Below are 16262 nucleotides of genomic sequence, written 5' to 3'. Positions count from 1 at the left end.
GAAAAATGGGTTCCTATTTCCAAGTCTTGATCCATGAAGGACCTTGCTTTCGGATGCGCTTATTGGGTGGTTGATCTTGAAGCCACAAGTCTTATGTCCGAAAGCAAGGAATTCGTTGTCGTCATCAAGTCTCTTATCTCTACCATTCTCATGATGATAACACAAGCGAGCTTAAAGGTATTGGAGTCTTGACAAGGTGGTGATCATGTCCTACCTTGTCAAGACTCTTGCGTATGTTCTCTTTGTTCACTGCTTTACACTCTTGGGTCTTTGTACCTACTATAATGAACATGTAGTGGTTCTCTTGTGGAGCTAGTCTCTTCAAGAGACCACGGTCTAGGACTAATGGAATTTGCTTCTTTGTGTAGAGATCGTGTTTTGTAGGACTAGCGTTGAAGGAAATGAACCATGATGAAGTTTCTCAAACAAATTCAATGCAAGTTCTATGACATGATCCTTGCAAAAAGGAGCAACAATGGAATGGAGTTTATGCTCAAGATCTTGGATGTCTTCATTGGCAAAGAAGGAATCTGTTATATACTCCTAGCCATACTCTTACCCTGACTTCATGGGGTTACCGGAAGTGAGAGACAATCCTTTGTTGAAGACACTCAAACATGATGATGGAGTATGAGTCTATTGTGTGGTTTGTTGTATTGTGTGATGAGACTTTTTGATGGATATGATAGTTCTTTGGAGGAGACGAAGTGCTTCTTGTGAGAAAGGAGATGCAATTCCCCCGGTTACCATAGGAAGGATGGGTGTTGGCACTCGCCGATCTCAAAAGCTACCTTATATGAGTGCCGGGGAAGGACGAAGTTCCACCTATGTCGAGCCATCTACACCACAAGGCCAAGTCTTTTCCATTGGACAACCAAGTGCTAGATCACCTCTTCCACAACCTCAAGTTCGGCATCAACAACAATGGGGTTATGGCGAGGACCTAAACTTTTGGATGATCAAGGATCCCTCAAGAATCTATTCCTATGATCTATACTCGCCGGTGTGCAAAAGCTCAAGACTCTTCCATATCTCAAGCAAAGTACATGAAGACACTCAAGGGAAGTTATGTAAGGGGTCAACGGTATGAAAACCCCGAAGTACCTCAAGTATCTACACTCCTTTGATGAGACCGACAAGGATATATGATCTCATGCTCTACCGGTCAACGTTAAGGTTTGCTTCTCTCTCTTTGTGCGTTTCGTCCGGACATTGCATTGAGTGTGGTCATCATACCACCTTCATGCTACATGTCTAGGTGGAAAGCACGCATGAACATAGGGGGAGTGCAGTTTAAACTTATTGAGCTATCCCTCCCCCCATAATGCATAAAGAAACCCAAAGCATATGCTATTTGTCAAATTAAGTGACTAATGAGCTTCATGTTGAGTTGTAGCCGTGAGTCCTAGGTACATCTACGCGACCTCACACTACTAAACTCTTACATGGTGGCTTCGGCCACCAACCTCCTCCTTGAGGAGCTTTTGTTCTTTTGATTTCTTTTCTCCATTTGTTTTTTATTTCCGTTTCTTTGTGTTCTTCATGGGAGATTCACCGAAGCTTGTTTTTTCTTGCTTTGATTCTTGCAAGCTTGGTTGAGTAGTACCTTAACAGTTCCGTCATCTAATCCTACGCCATTATCTATTTCTCGAGCCAACTCAGTCTAAAAGCACAAGTCTACACCAAAATCTGAGTGTCTTTGAGTTTGGAGGCCGGTACTACCGGATCTCAGGCCGGTACTACTGCTTTGGGCAGTAATATGACGAAACTGAATTTGGTCCCCAGAGCGGTACTACCGCCCGAGTTACCGGGTAAGTACCGGTAAGCGGTACTACCGCTTTTACGAGTGGTACTACCGCTTGCGTTTTTTACTAGAGGTACCGGTTGGGTCGGGATTTATCCCAAATCACCACAAACCCCCATCCTCCTCAAGCCAACGACACCCCCAAGCTCAAGACCTCGAGGAAATCGGCCCTGATCTCCTCTTCCAGCCGCCGCCGGCTAAATCTCCTCCGTGGAGAAGCTTCCCCACCCTCTTCTCCGCCATGTCCTCCGGTATGAACCCTAATCTCTCTCTCTCTCTAGGGTGTGTTGAACTCCCTAGATGCATAGGCTAGGGTTTGATGGAGGTTTGCTGTGGAGAAGCCCTCTTGGAAGCTCTACATGTGCGGGGATACTAGCTAGCAACAATGTGTGACACTATGAACTACTTTTCCATGTCCTCAATCTCGATCTAGATGTGCTGAGCTTGAGCGGTAGTACCGCTCGTTCACGGGCGGTATTACCGTTCCAAGCGGTACTACCGGTTCGAAATTGCGGTACTACTGCTTTGACTAGTTTCACCAATGTTGCTTGTTAGTGTCCTCTTGATCCCTCAATTCATGGCTTGTGCTCTTACCCCTATTCCCTCCCAAATCTTTGCTGATTCACAGGATCATCTAGGCCCCGTGGTGGCGGCAAGGTCAAGCCGTCCTCTCGTCGTCATCGAGATGAAGATGAGCAAGAAGAGATTGTACCGACAAGAACTACCAAGCGTCAGAGGGATGCAGCAGCTGGCAGAAGGGCCGCCCAAGGCCCTCAAAAGTCGATGGTAGAGCTCAATAAAGCCCAATTCTTGCAAGTACGAGGAGCCAATCCGTATTTGCTACCAAGGAATGCTCGTCAATGCCCCAATCCCTTCTTCTATCATGCCGACCAAGATAGGATCTACAAAGAAGTCTATGGGGCCAAGGAATTCAACTGTTGCCCTCAATACTCCATCAGCATGGAGAAGCTCAACTCCAACCTCGAATACTTTGAAGAAGCTCTTGAGATATGTGAGGAACAAGAGCTTATTCCTCTAATGACTTTCTCTCACAACTACTCCAAGGAGGTGATATGTCAATTCTATGCCACCGTGGTGTTTTTTTGAGGATGAAAGTGGCTTCCGTACCTTGAGGTGGATGACTAGGGAGCATATGATGGAGGCCACGTGGGAGGATTTCGCTAGAGGCATTGGATATGAGCTCACCGTCAATGACTACACCGTCTTCCGGATCCATCTCCAAGCCAAGCCAATGGCCAAGGAGAAGATGGCCAATCTCTACATCCCCGCGAGGATGTTGTGTGGAAGTGCTTACCACCTCCTTCCCGTCTACGACATCATGAACCGCATCTACCGCAGCACCATCAACCCCAAGCACACCAACCATGATGAAGTGCATGGGTTCCTTGTGAACCTTCTTGTGCGCACTCATGATATGAGGGGCCGCGGCAAGAAATTGGACGTCATGGACTATATTTGGCATGAGATGCGTGATTGTGCTTTCCTTCGCAAGCTTCCTCAATATGCACCTTACATCACGAGGCTCATGTCTGTCTCCAAGTGGGAGCAAGAAGGCCGTGGAAATCTTCTTGAGCAATGTCACCCCATCACTATCCATAAGGAGAAGAGTCCTCTTGTCAAGAACCATGATCTTCCAAGGTTTGGCAAGGGAGCTCCCAAGGACAAGGACGAAGACGAAGCCGATAGTGATGACTCCGACTATGTGCCCAACTCCGTCAAGACCAAGGGCCTCTTCGCCAAGCTCACCGCTCGCCTCAAGAAGTCCTTTTGCTTCAAGAGGGACCTTGAAGATAGGATGTATCAAGCTCACCATGACAACAAGAAGATCCGCCAACGCCAAAAGGCGATGATGAGGCACATGCAGCTTCCTGTCTCCGAGGGTTCCGAGGACAACATCACTCCTCCCGGTGAGTGGAAGTCGAAGCTCGTTTGGTCAAGCTCCGAAGACTCCATTCCCGAACCACCTCATGGCAAGGGCCATGCTCAAGATGAAGGCGAAGATGAAGAGGAGGAGGATATTGAGGAGGAGGATGACGAGGAGGGTGATGATGATGACGAGGACGAGGACGAGGAAGATGATGACGAGTGATCCCCTTGGGACGTTAGTATGCTTCTTCTCCCTTTTTGGTGTCTCGATGCCAAAGGGGGAGAAGTTGATCTATTAGGACGGGAATTTGCATGGGGATGCCAAGGGCTTGGTGTTTCATTTTGGTTCTTTCGGCCTTGGCATCAATCTTTTCCCTAGTTATTTGGAACTCTATTCGTATGTGCTTGCTACTCTATTTGTGGATCTCCCGATCCCCCGGTTGTATTAAGACTTAATCATTCATAGCCCAATGGTCTTCACTATTTATCTCTTGATTGGCTATATCAATTCTATGGAGGCACTTATTGTGAGTTTGGGTTCTTCTCAAGGCAAAGGTATGAAAAATTCACCCAAAGTCTCCTATATGCACTTATACTTGCCTCCATAGTGTGCTTGTGCTATATGATCTTGTCATACATTCTTCTTAGCACTTGTGCTTGGTTTGTAGAATCTAGGGGGAGTTTCTCTCTAGGATGTGTGCATTTGTATACCAATGCATATTCTAGGTATGCACACATCTAGGGGGGGCTTCGTCTACTATTGCAAACTATATACCTTATCATAATATCCTATGCTTTATTGCAAATTCGTGTGTTGTCATCAAACACCAAAAAGGGGGAGATTGTAAGAGCAAGATCCATATCCCGTGTTTTGTGTGTTTGATAACAACACTCGAATAATTCTAACCGTGCACAAAGATTGTCCTTGATAGGTTTGCAAGGTGTACGGTGCCCTCGCCGAACACATTATGATCAGAAGACTGAAGTGTAGTTCTTAGGATTTCTGGTTTTGTGTGTGTGTCGCGAGGTAACATGGTAGGAGAGGAAAAAGCTGTTTTAGCCATAGCAGTACTACCGGTACCAGGAGCGGTAGTACTGCTACCCCTACTAGTACCGCTCTGAGATACCACTCTGAGGATTTCACGCGATATTGTCTCACAGTACTAGTTGCGGTACCTTTGCGGTACCATGAGAGGTAGTACCTCTTGCTAGCGGTAGTACCGCCCACGGTACCGCTCAAGTATCGTAACTCGTTACGGCAGTACCGCTTCGGTACCGTTCCGGTACCGCCTTGAGTCCAGTAAGGTCTGGACCCTACTGCGGTACCTCGAGCGGTACCGCCAACGGTAGTACCGCTCCGTGTCCACGTGGACAAGTACTGTGTGGATTCGAACTCAGAGCGGTAGTACCGCTTGCACAAAGCGGTAGTACCGCTTAGGCCAAAACAGCACATAACGGTTGGATTTGAGGGGACCTATAAAAGGCCCCTTCTTCCCCAACTCGTTTTTAGCTCTTCTCTCTCTCTCTCCTCCATTGTTGCTGAGCTCAAACTGAGTGGATCTCCCTCCCTACCCAATCAATCTTGCTCATACTTTGAGGAGTGGTGGATGAGACCCCGATTTATCGTTCTACCGAGAGAAATTTCACCAATTCGTGGTAGTCCTTAGTGGATCTTGGTGGTAGAGTTCCTATGGTGGAATCTTGGAAGGAGTGCACCTATGGAGGCTAGCTTGGTGTTGTGTTAGCCACATAGGTTGTTGGGAGCCTCCTTGTGGTGTGGAGCTCGCCCCAACCTTGTGAAGGAATCACCGCCTCGACCGGTGCCTTAGTGGAGAAGGGGGAGCACCTTTGTGGAGCTCTCTCGAGGAAGAAGGTGAGGCCTTCCTTCGTGGTGTGGCCGTCTAGCCTCTTGTGTGAGGCTAGCACCTCCTCAACGCGGACGTACTCCCTTTTGTGGGAGGAAGCTGCGGGAAACAAACCTCGCCTCGTCTCCGCGCCCTCCCGGTTGTCCCGCTCCTTACTCTTACTATCTTGTGTGATTCCTTTGCTTGTTGTACTTGTCTAGGATCATTGTAGGAACACCGCCATCGCTAAAGCTATCACCTTTACCTTCCGTTGCACTAAAAATTGAAAAAGACTAAAACTTGATGTAGCGTCCATTCACCCCCCCTCCTCTTGATCGCTACGATCCATTCAAATTCCCTCTTAAGAAAGGTATGGAACACTTCCCTAGAAAGAGAATGAAGTTGCCTTTTGATTCTATTATTAGAACAAATTATGATGTTGATGCTTCTTCTCTAGATGTTACTTGATTCACACTTTCTGCGCCTAGCTGAAAGGCGTTAAAGAAAAGCGCATATGGGAGACAACCCATTATTTTATTTCTGCAATTTTTGTTTTATATTTGAGTCAAGGTGCTTGTTACTACTGTAGCAATACCTTTGTATCTTTACTTTATTGCATCGTTGTGCCAAGTAAAGTCTTTGATAGTAAGGTTGATACTAGATTTGGATTTCTGCGCAGAAACAGATTTCTAGCTGTCACGAATTTGAGTAGATCTCATTGTAGGAAACTCTAAAAAATCTGAGAAAATTCATGAGTAATCCTCAGATATGTACGCAACTTTCATTTAATTTGAGCTTCTTTATCTGAGCATGTTAAGTGCCTCTAAAAAATTCGTCTTTACGGACTGTTCTATTTTGACAGATTCTGCCTTTTATTTCACATTGCCTCCTTTACTGTGTTTGAGTGGATTTCTTTGCTCCATTAAATTTCAGTAGCCTTGGGTAATGTCCAGAAGTGTTGGGAATGATTGTGTCCTCTCTGAACATGTGAATTTTTGATTTTGCAGTAACCCTCTAATGAGATTGTTTTGAGTTTGGTGTGGAGGAAGTTTTCAAGGATCAAGAGAGGAGGATGATATAATACGATCAAGAAGAGTGAAAAGTCTAAGCTTGGGGATGCCCCCGTGGTTCATCCCTGCATATTTCAAGAAGACTCAAGCATCTAAGCTTGGGGATGCCCAAGGCATCCCCTTCTTCATGAACAACTTATCAGGTCACCTCTAGTGAAACTATATTTTTATTCCGTCACATCTTATGTGCTTTACTTGGAGCGTCTGTATGTTTTTATCTTTGTTTATGTTTGAATAAATTCGGATCCTAGCATTCCTTGTGTGGGAGAAAGACACGCTCCGCTTTTTCATATTGAACACTGGTGTTCTTAGTTTTACTTTTAATGTTCATGGCGAAGGTTGAAAACCGCTTCATTCATTGCTATTTGGTTGGAAACAGAAAATGCTTCATGTGGTAATTGGTATATTGTCTTGAATAATTTGATACTTGGCAATTGTTTTGAGCTCTCAAATAGATCATGTTTAAGCTCTTGCATCATGTAGTTTAAACCTATTAGTGGGGAACTACTGTAGAGCTTGTTGAAATTTGGTTTGCATGATTGGTCTCTCTAAAGTCTAGATATTTTCTGGTAAAAGTGTTTGAACAACAAGGAAGACAGTGTAGAGTCTTATAATGCTTGCAATATGTTCTTATGTAAGTTTTGTTGTACTCGGTTCATACTTGTGTTTGCTTCAAACAACCTTGCTAGCCAAAGTCTTGTACTGAGAGGGAATGCTTCTCGTGCATCCAAAACCTTGAGCCAAAACTTATGTCATTTGTGTCCACCATAACTACCTACTATGTGGTATTTTTCTGCCATTCCAAAGTAAATTGCTTGCGTGCTACCTTTAAAAAATTTCATTCCTTGTCTTTGCAATACATAGCTCATGGGAAAGTAGCCTAAAAAACTATTGTGGTAATGAATATGTCGCTTATGTATCTTATTTCTTATAAGTTGCTTCTTGAGCGGTAACCATGTTTCTGGGGACGCCATCAACTGTTACACTTTTGTTGAATATCATGTGAGTTGCTATGCATGTTCGTCTTGTCTGAAGTAAGGGTGATTTGTCATGATTGAATGGTTTGAGTATGCATATTGTTAGAGAAGAACATTGGGCCGCCAACCAAAGCCATGTATCATGGTGGAAGTTTCAGCTTGGACATTAATCCTCAAATCTCTTATGAGAATGTTATATGTTGTTGAATGCTTAAAGCATTAAAGAGGAGTCCATTATTTGTTTTCTATGTTGTCCCGGTATGGATGTTCTCAAGTTGAGATCTATCAAAATCGAGAAATCAAATGCGATTTATCTCCTTGGACCTTTGTACAGGTGGCATAGAGGTACCCCTTTGTGACACTTGGTTGAAACATATGTAATGCAATGATAATCCATGGAAATCCGAGCTAATTAGGACAAGGTGCGAGCACTATTGGTATTCGATGCATGAGGCTTGCAACTTATAGGATGTTTTATGCATAACACATATGAATTATTACTACCGTTGACAAAATTGTTTCCATGTTTTCAAAATAAAAAGCTCTAGCACATGAGTAATCCCTGCTTCCCTCTGCGAAGGGCCTTTCTTTTACTTTATGTTGAGTCGGTTTACCTACTTCTTTCCATCTTAGAAGTAAACACTTGTGTCAAGCTGTGTGCATTGATTCTTACATACTTGCTTATTTGCATTCATCATATTACTTTGTGTTGACAATTATCCATGAGATATACATGTTGAAGTTGAAAGCAACTGCTGAAACTTATATCTTCCTTTGTGTTGCTTCAAAACCTTCTATTAAGAATCTATTGCTTTATGAGTTAACTCTTATGCAAGACTTATTGATGCTTGTCTTGAAAGTACTATTCATGAAAAGTCTTTGCTATATGATTCAGTTGTTTAGTCATTATCTTTACCATTGCTTTGAATCACTTCATTCATCTCATATGCTTTACAATAGTATTGATCAAGATTATGATAGTAGCATGTCACTTCGAAATTATCCTTGTTATCGTTTACCTACTTGAGGGCGAGTAGGAACTAAGCTTAGGGATGCTTGATACGTCTCAAACGTATCTATAATTTCTTATGTTCCATGCTAGTTTTATGACAATACTCACATGTTTTATATACACTTTATATCATTTTGATGCATTTTCCGGCACTAACCTATTAACAAGATGCCGAAGCGCCGGTTCTCGTTTTCTGCTGTTTTTGGTTTCGAAATCGTACACGGGAAATATTCTCGGAATTGGACGAAACAAAAGCCCACGGTCTTATTTTCCACGGAGCCTTCCGGAAGTCCGAAGAGGAGACGAAGAGGGGCGACGAGGCGGCCACACCCTAGGGGGCGCGGCCCCACCCCGGCCGCGCCGCCCTATGGGGTGGGCCCCTCGAGCGTCCCCGACTCGCCCCTTCGCCTATATAATCTCTCCGTCGCGAAAACCCTAGTACCAAGAGCCACGATACGAGAAAACATGCGAGACGCCGCCGCCGTCAACCTCATCTCGGGAGGTTACGAAGATCGCCTCCGGCACCCTGCTGGAGAGGGGAATCATCACCGGAGGGCTCTACATCACCATGCCCGCCTCCGGACCGATGCGTGAGTAGTTCATCCTTGGACTATGGGTCCATAGCAGTAGCTAGATGGTTGTCTTCTCCTCTTGTGCTATCATGTTTAGATCTTGTGAGCTGCCTATCATGATCAAGATCATCTATTTGTAATGCTACATGTTGTGTTTGTTGGGATCCGATGAATATGGAATACTATGTCAAGTTGATTATTGATTTATCATATATGTGTTGTTTATGATCTTGCATGCTCTCCGTTGCTAGTAGAGGCTCTGGCCAAGTTGATACTTGTAACTCCAAGAGGGAGTATTTATGCTCGATAGTGGGTTCATGCCTCCATTGAATGCGGGACGAGTGACGAGAAAGTTCTAAGGTTATGGATGTGTTGTTGCCACTAGGGATAAAACATCAATGCTTTGTCTAAGGATATTTGTATTGTTTACATTACGCACGGTACTTAATGCAATTGTCCGTTGTTTGCAACTTAATACTGGAAGGGGTGCGGATGCTAACCCGAAGGTGGACTTTTTAGGCATAGATGCATGCTTTGGATAGCGGTCTATGTTCTTTGTCGTAATACCCTAAGTAAATCTCATATTAGTCATCATGATATGTATGTGCATTGTTATGCCCTCTCTATTTGTCAATTTCCCAACTGTAATTTGTTCACCCAACATGCTATTTATCTTATTGGAGAGACACCACTAGTGAGCTGTGGACCCCGGTCCATTCTCTTACATGTGAAATACAATCTATCGCAATCATTGTTCTCTGTTGTTCTTTGCAAACAAACATCATTCTCCACACCATACGTTTAATCCTTTGTTTACTGAGCAAGCCGGTGAGATTGACAACCTCACTTTGTTAAGTTGGGGCAAAGTATTTTGATTTTGTTGTGCAGGTTCCACGTTGGCGCCGGAATCCCCGGTGTTGCGCCGCACTACACTCCTCCACCAACAACCTTCACGTGGCCTTCATCTCCTACTGGTTCGATAACCTTGGTTTCTTACTGAGGGAAAACTTGCTGCTGTACGCATCACACCTTCCTCTTGGGGTTCCCAATGGACGTGTGCTTTACCGTCACAAGCAGTTGTATACACATATTGCTGTCCGGAACCCGAGGCCCCAAAGTGACAGAAATTGGGACAACCGGAGGGGAAGGCTGTGATATGAGGATCACATGTGTTCACGGAGTGTTAATGCTTTGCTCCAGTACTCTATTAAAAGGAGTACCTTAATTACCAGTAGTTTCCCTAGAGGCCGGCTGCCACCGGCTGGTAGAAAAAAGATGTTGTGCAAGTTTCTCATTGCGAGCACGTACGACTATATACGGAACACATGCCTATGGTTATTTAGTACTTGGATACTATTTTATTATTATCTGCAAATGCCTTGTCTTGATTATTACATGAGTTATCTTATCCATGCAAAGCCCGTTCATCCATCCCTATGCCTACAGTATTTTAATCATGCTGCTTACTACAATCACTACTGCTGTTTTTATTACGCTGCTGCTTATATTTCACTACTGCTACTGCTATAAAACTGTTGCTACTGATAAACTCTTGCGAGCAAGTCTATTTCCAAGTGCAGCTGAATTGACAACTCCGCTGTTAAGGCTTACAAATATTCTTTGGCTCCCCTTGTGTCGAATCAATAAATTGGGTTTTACTTCCCTCGAAGACTGTTGCAATCCCCTATACTTGTGGGTCATCAAGACTATTTTCTGGCGCCGTCGCCGGGGAGCATAACTTTATTTGCATGTTCACCTGAATTGATATTGTTCGCTGCAAATCCTCCATCATGGGTAAACCTCGCGATGCTAAAGTCGCCATATTACCATCCACTACAAGAAATGGTACAACTCTGAGTACCTCTGCTGCTCTTGATTCACCATCTGTGATAAGTCAACTTGTTTCACCACCACAAGCTTCACATGTTGATACTTCTGCTGAATCTGAAAATTCCTCTTATAATTTTAATGATGCTTCTACTGTGCTTGATGATAATGGTTCATTAGGTCTTTTTCTAGATGCTACAATTGCTAGGTCTAGACAAATTGAAAATACTGAAACTCCTAATGAAAATACTGTTACACCTGTTAATTCACCTGAGTTTGTTGAACACTCTAGTGATGATCTTGATGAAGATTATGTGGAACTTGATGATGATTTTATTGATAAATGCAATGCTACTACTGGTGCAAGTAATATTAAAAAGCTTCTTGCACAACGTGCTGTTAGATATAAACTGTCTCCTGATCCTAAATTTGCCACATTGATGTCTACGGGTGCTTCTATTCTTGTAGACAGTGTTGGGCCTCCAAGAGCAGAGGTTTGTAGAACAGCAGCAAGTTTCCCTTAAGTGGATCACCCAAGGTTTATCGAACTCAGGGAGGAAGAGGTCAAAGATATCCCTCTCATGCAACCCTGCAACCACAAAGCAAGAAGTCTCTTGTGTCCCCAACACACCTAATAGGTACACTAGTTCGGCGAAGAGATAGTGAAATACAGGTGGTATGAATAAGTATGAGCAGTAGTAACGACGCCAGAAAAGTGACTTGCTGGCGTGTGGTTGATGGTGGTAATATTGCAGGAAGTACAGATGCGATAAAACAATAAACAAGCAGCAGTGTAGCAGTATTTAGGAACAAGGCCTAGGGATCATACTTTCACTAGTGGACACTCTCAACATTGATCACATAACGAGAATAAATAGATAGATGCTAGACTCTACACTCTCTTGTTGGATGATGAACACCACTAATCGTGTAGGATTACACGAACCCTCAATGCCGGAGTTAACAAGCTCCACAATATTCGATGTTCATGTTTAAATAACCTTAGAGTGCACAACAAATCAACATAACCAAACCAAGTACTAACATAGCATGCACACTCGTCACCTTCACGCTACGAAAGGAGGCATAGATCACATCAATACCATCATAGCAATAGTTAACTTCATAATCTACAAGAGATCACAATCATAGCCTACGCCAAGTACTACACGATGCACACACTCGTCACCATTACACCGTGCGGGAGGAATAAACTACTTTAATAACATCACTAGAGTAGCACACGAGATAAATTGTGATACAAAACACATTGCAATCATAAAGGGATATAAATAAGCACTTCACTATGCCATTCATAACGGTGAATAAGTATTCTGTGAAATATAGCCTAAGAGACCCACACGGTGCACACACTGTCACCTTTACACACGTGGGACAAGGAGTCTCCGGAGATCACATAAGTAAAACCCACTTGACTAGCAGAATGACATCTAGATTACAAGAATCATCATATGAATCTCAATCATGTAAGGCAGCTCATAAGATTATTGTATTGAAGTACATAGGAGAGAGATTAACCACATAGCTACCGGTACAGCCCCGAGCCTCGATGGAGAACTACTCCCTCCTCATGGGAGACAAGCAGCGTTGATGAAGATGGCGGTGGTGTCGATGGAGGAGCCTTCCGGGGCACTTCCCGTCCCGCGGCGTGCTGGAACGGAGACTCCTGTCCCCCAGATCTTGGCTTCGCGATGGCGGCGGCTCTGGAAGGTTTCTCGTACCGTGGCTTTTTCGTATCGAAGTTTTAGGTCAGGGACCTTTTTATAGGCGAAGAGGCGGAGTCGGAGAGGCGACGAGGCGGTGACACACTAGGGGGGCGCGGGCCCCCCCTTGGCCGCGCCAGGGTCATGTGTGGTGGGCCTGTGGCCCCCCTCTGGCGACTCTCGGGTGTTCTGGAAGCTTCGTGGAAAAATAGGATGCTGGGCCTTGATTTCGTCCGATTCCGAGAATATTTCCTTACTAGGATTTCGGAACCAAAAACAGCGAGAAAACGGAACCGGCCCTTCGGCATCTCGTCAATAGGTTAGTTCCGGAAAACGCATAAATATGACATATAATGTGTATAAAACATGTAGATATCATCAATAATGTGGCATGGAACATAAGAAATTATCGATACGTCGGAGACGTATCACACATCTCCTATAAAAATTAAGGATAAGGATTATGATTTTTCTCTTGATTTATCTCATATATCTATTGTTGAGAAAACACCTTTTTGTGGTACTGAAAAAGAAAGTGATGTAGAGCACATGATTGAGCTTTCTACTTTGAGTAGCTTGTTTTCTGATGATACCAAGAAGCGTACTTATTTTGTTGCTAAATTTTTTCCTTTCTCATTAAAGGATGATGCTAAAACTTGGTATAATAGTTTGCCTCCTGATTCTATTGATAGTCCAAATGGTTTGCTTGATGTTTTCTTTCAGAAATATTTTCCTGCTAGTGCTCAACATATTGCTTTGCAGAAAATTTATAGTTTTGACCAGGAAGATGGAGAGAAACTGCCTGAAGCTTGGGCATGGTTTTGCTCTCTTCCTAGAGCTCGACCTGGACATGATTTGGAAAAGCATGACTTACTTGATATATTTTATAGTGGACTAACCATTGAGTCTAGGGCATACCTAGATAGTTGTGCTGGTTGTGTTTTCAGGAAAAGAACTCCATACGAAGCTGAAGAATTAATGGCTAGAATAGGCCAAAATCATGATGATTGGACTACATCTGAACCAACCCCAACACCAATATTGAAGAAGAGGGGTATGATTAAATTAAATGATGACGATATGAGGGAAGCCAAGAAATCTCTTAAAGAGAAAGGTATTAAATCTGAAGATGTGAAGAATTTACCCCCCATAGAAGATTTATGTAAGATAACTCCCCTTCATCCACGATTGAGGTACATTCTCTTCAACGCTTTGATAAAGAAGATATTCCTTACTCAAAACCTCCTGATCAATGTTTAGATGAGTTTGATAATTATGTTGTTAAGCAAGATAATTTTAATATGAGAGTAGAGAATCATTTAATGGAAAATTCTCAAGCTATTAGTGAATTGCATGATATTGTGGAGAGAACCTCCAATGATGTTAAGATGCTTGTTAAACATTTTTATATGGTTCAAACTCAAATTGATCAACTCACTAAAGTGCAAAATGACTTGTTAAAAAATACTTCTAAAGAAAAACATGCTTAAGAAGTAACAACTAGAGGTGGTGTTTCTACTCAGGATCCTCTATATCCTGAGGGGCATCCCAAAAGAGTTGAACAAGATTCTCAACGAAATAAAGAAACTAGCGCTCCTTCTAAGAAAAATAAGAAGAAACATAAAACTGTTGTAGAATCCTCTGAGCCTGTTAATGATCCTAATAGTATTTCTATTTCTGATGCTGAAACTGAAAGTGGTAATGAACATGATAAAGATAATGATAAGAATGATGTTTCTGATAAAGAAGAGGTTGAAGATGAACCTGAAAAGCATGCTAAAAATAAAAAGTACACTAAAGAAGATTTTATTGCTAAGAAACATGATAATGAAAGAGAACCTTGGGACCAAAAGAAAATGCCTTTTCCTGTTAAGAAACTAAAATCAAAGGAGGAAGAACACTATAATAAATTTTGTGATTGGATGAAACCTTTGTTCTTGCAAATTCCTTTGACTGATGCTATTAAATTGCCTCCTTATTCAAAGTATATGAAAGATATTGTCTCTAACAAAAGGAAAATTCCTAATGAGGAGATTTCCACTATGCTTGCTAATTACTCTTTCAATGGCAAGGTTCCAAAGAAGCTGGAAGACCCAGGTATACCGACTATCCCTTGTTCCATCAAGAATAATTATGTTAGAACTGCTCTATGTGATTTGGGAGCAGGAGTTAGTGTTATGCCTTTTTCTCTTTACAAGAGACTTTGTTTAGATAAGTTGATACCAACTGATATATCTTTGCAAATGGCTGATAAATCTACTGTTGTTCCTGTTGGTATATGTGAGGATGTTCCTGTTCAAGTTGCTAATAATTTCTTAATATTAACTGACTTTGTTGTGTTGGAAATGCCTGAAGATGATAATATGTCTATTATTCTTGGAAGACCTTTTCTTAATACTGCAGGGGCTGTTATTGATTGCAATAAAGGAAAAGTTACTTTCAATGTTGATGACAAAGAGCATACTATTTATTTTCCCAAGAAGATTGATAAAGTATATGGAGTTAATGCAATTTCTAATTTGAGAACTATCAAAGTGGGAGTTATTGATTGTCCTATATATGAGCCTAAAGAAGGATATCAAAATATTATGATTGGGTCCATATCAATACAATATAAGGTAACATGATTTATTTGAGGTTTATTTCTTCTTATGTCATGTAAAATTTATTTGGTGGCAAGACTTGATCAACCTTGTTAACAAGTACATTTTATATGCATAGAAGAGCTAAACAACATTTCTTTCTTTCTCCACACTTGTTTACTTTTTGTAGTACTACTTATTTTGCAAGATGCTTTAGTTGTTTAGAAGTTTGAAAATCTTTTTCTGCCCTGTAATAGTTATTTTAACACCCAGAAATGTGCATTTTACGAAGTTTTCAAAAATTTACAAAAATTATATCACTGGTCCTATTTTTCAAAATGCTACTTGGGAGTGCCTGGGGTTGACCAGTGGGGCACCCCAGGGCTGCCCCCCATGTGCCGGCGTGGCCAAGGAGGGGGCGCGCCACCCTGTGGGGAGGGCCCCACTCGGCCCTCCACTCACTCATCCACCTACCACTCCACTCTCTTTCACGGGAAAACACACCACCATTGTTCAAACCCGAGTTTATTGCTGTTCTTGCTCGATATTTTCGATCTCCTTGCTCAGCCCATCTTTGCTGCTGAGATTTGGGGTATTTATTCTCCGGTATGTGACTCCTCTGATTATCCAAAAAGAATTTTGTTTGGTTGAGTATATCTTGAGTATTTTGCTGCTGTAGGTGACATGTTAAGTGAGTTTGCATGCTTGTTCTAAGTTGTAAAAATTAGTTTTGATTCATGATTATTACTCTATTAAGTTCCTATAGTAGTTTCCCTCATTTATATGTCTCAAAATCAACTTTTATAATGATTGTTGAAAAATTTCAGAAAAGGAAAATGCATAACCACACCTTTGGAGAAGTGTTCGAGAGGGATGCGACAAGAGTGGCAAGGCCTTCAAGGGCAGCCACTCGAGTTAGGCGATCCTATGATGAGCATGTCATTGCACCTAGCTTTGAAGATG

Source organism: Lolium rigidum, chromosome 3, assembly GCF_022539505.1.
Source record: "Lolium rigidum isolate FL_2022 chromosome 3, APGP_CSIRO_Lrig_0.1, whole genome shotgun sequence".
Classification (NCBI taxonomy): Eukaryota; Viridiplantae; Streptophyta; class Magnoliopsida; order Poales; family Poaceae; genus Lolium; species Lolium rigidum.
The sequence above is the reverse complement of the archived record's forward strand: the minus strand, read 5'-3'. Positions refer to the sequence as shown.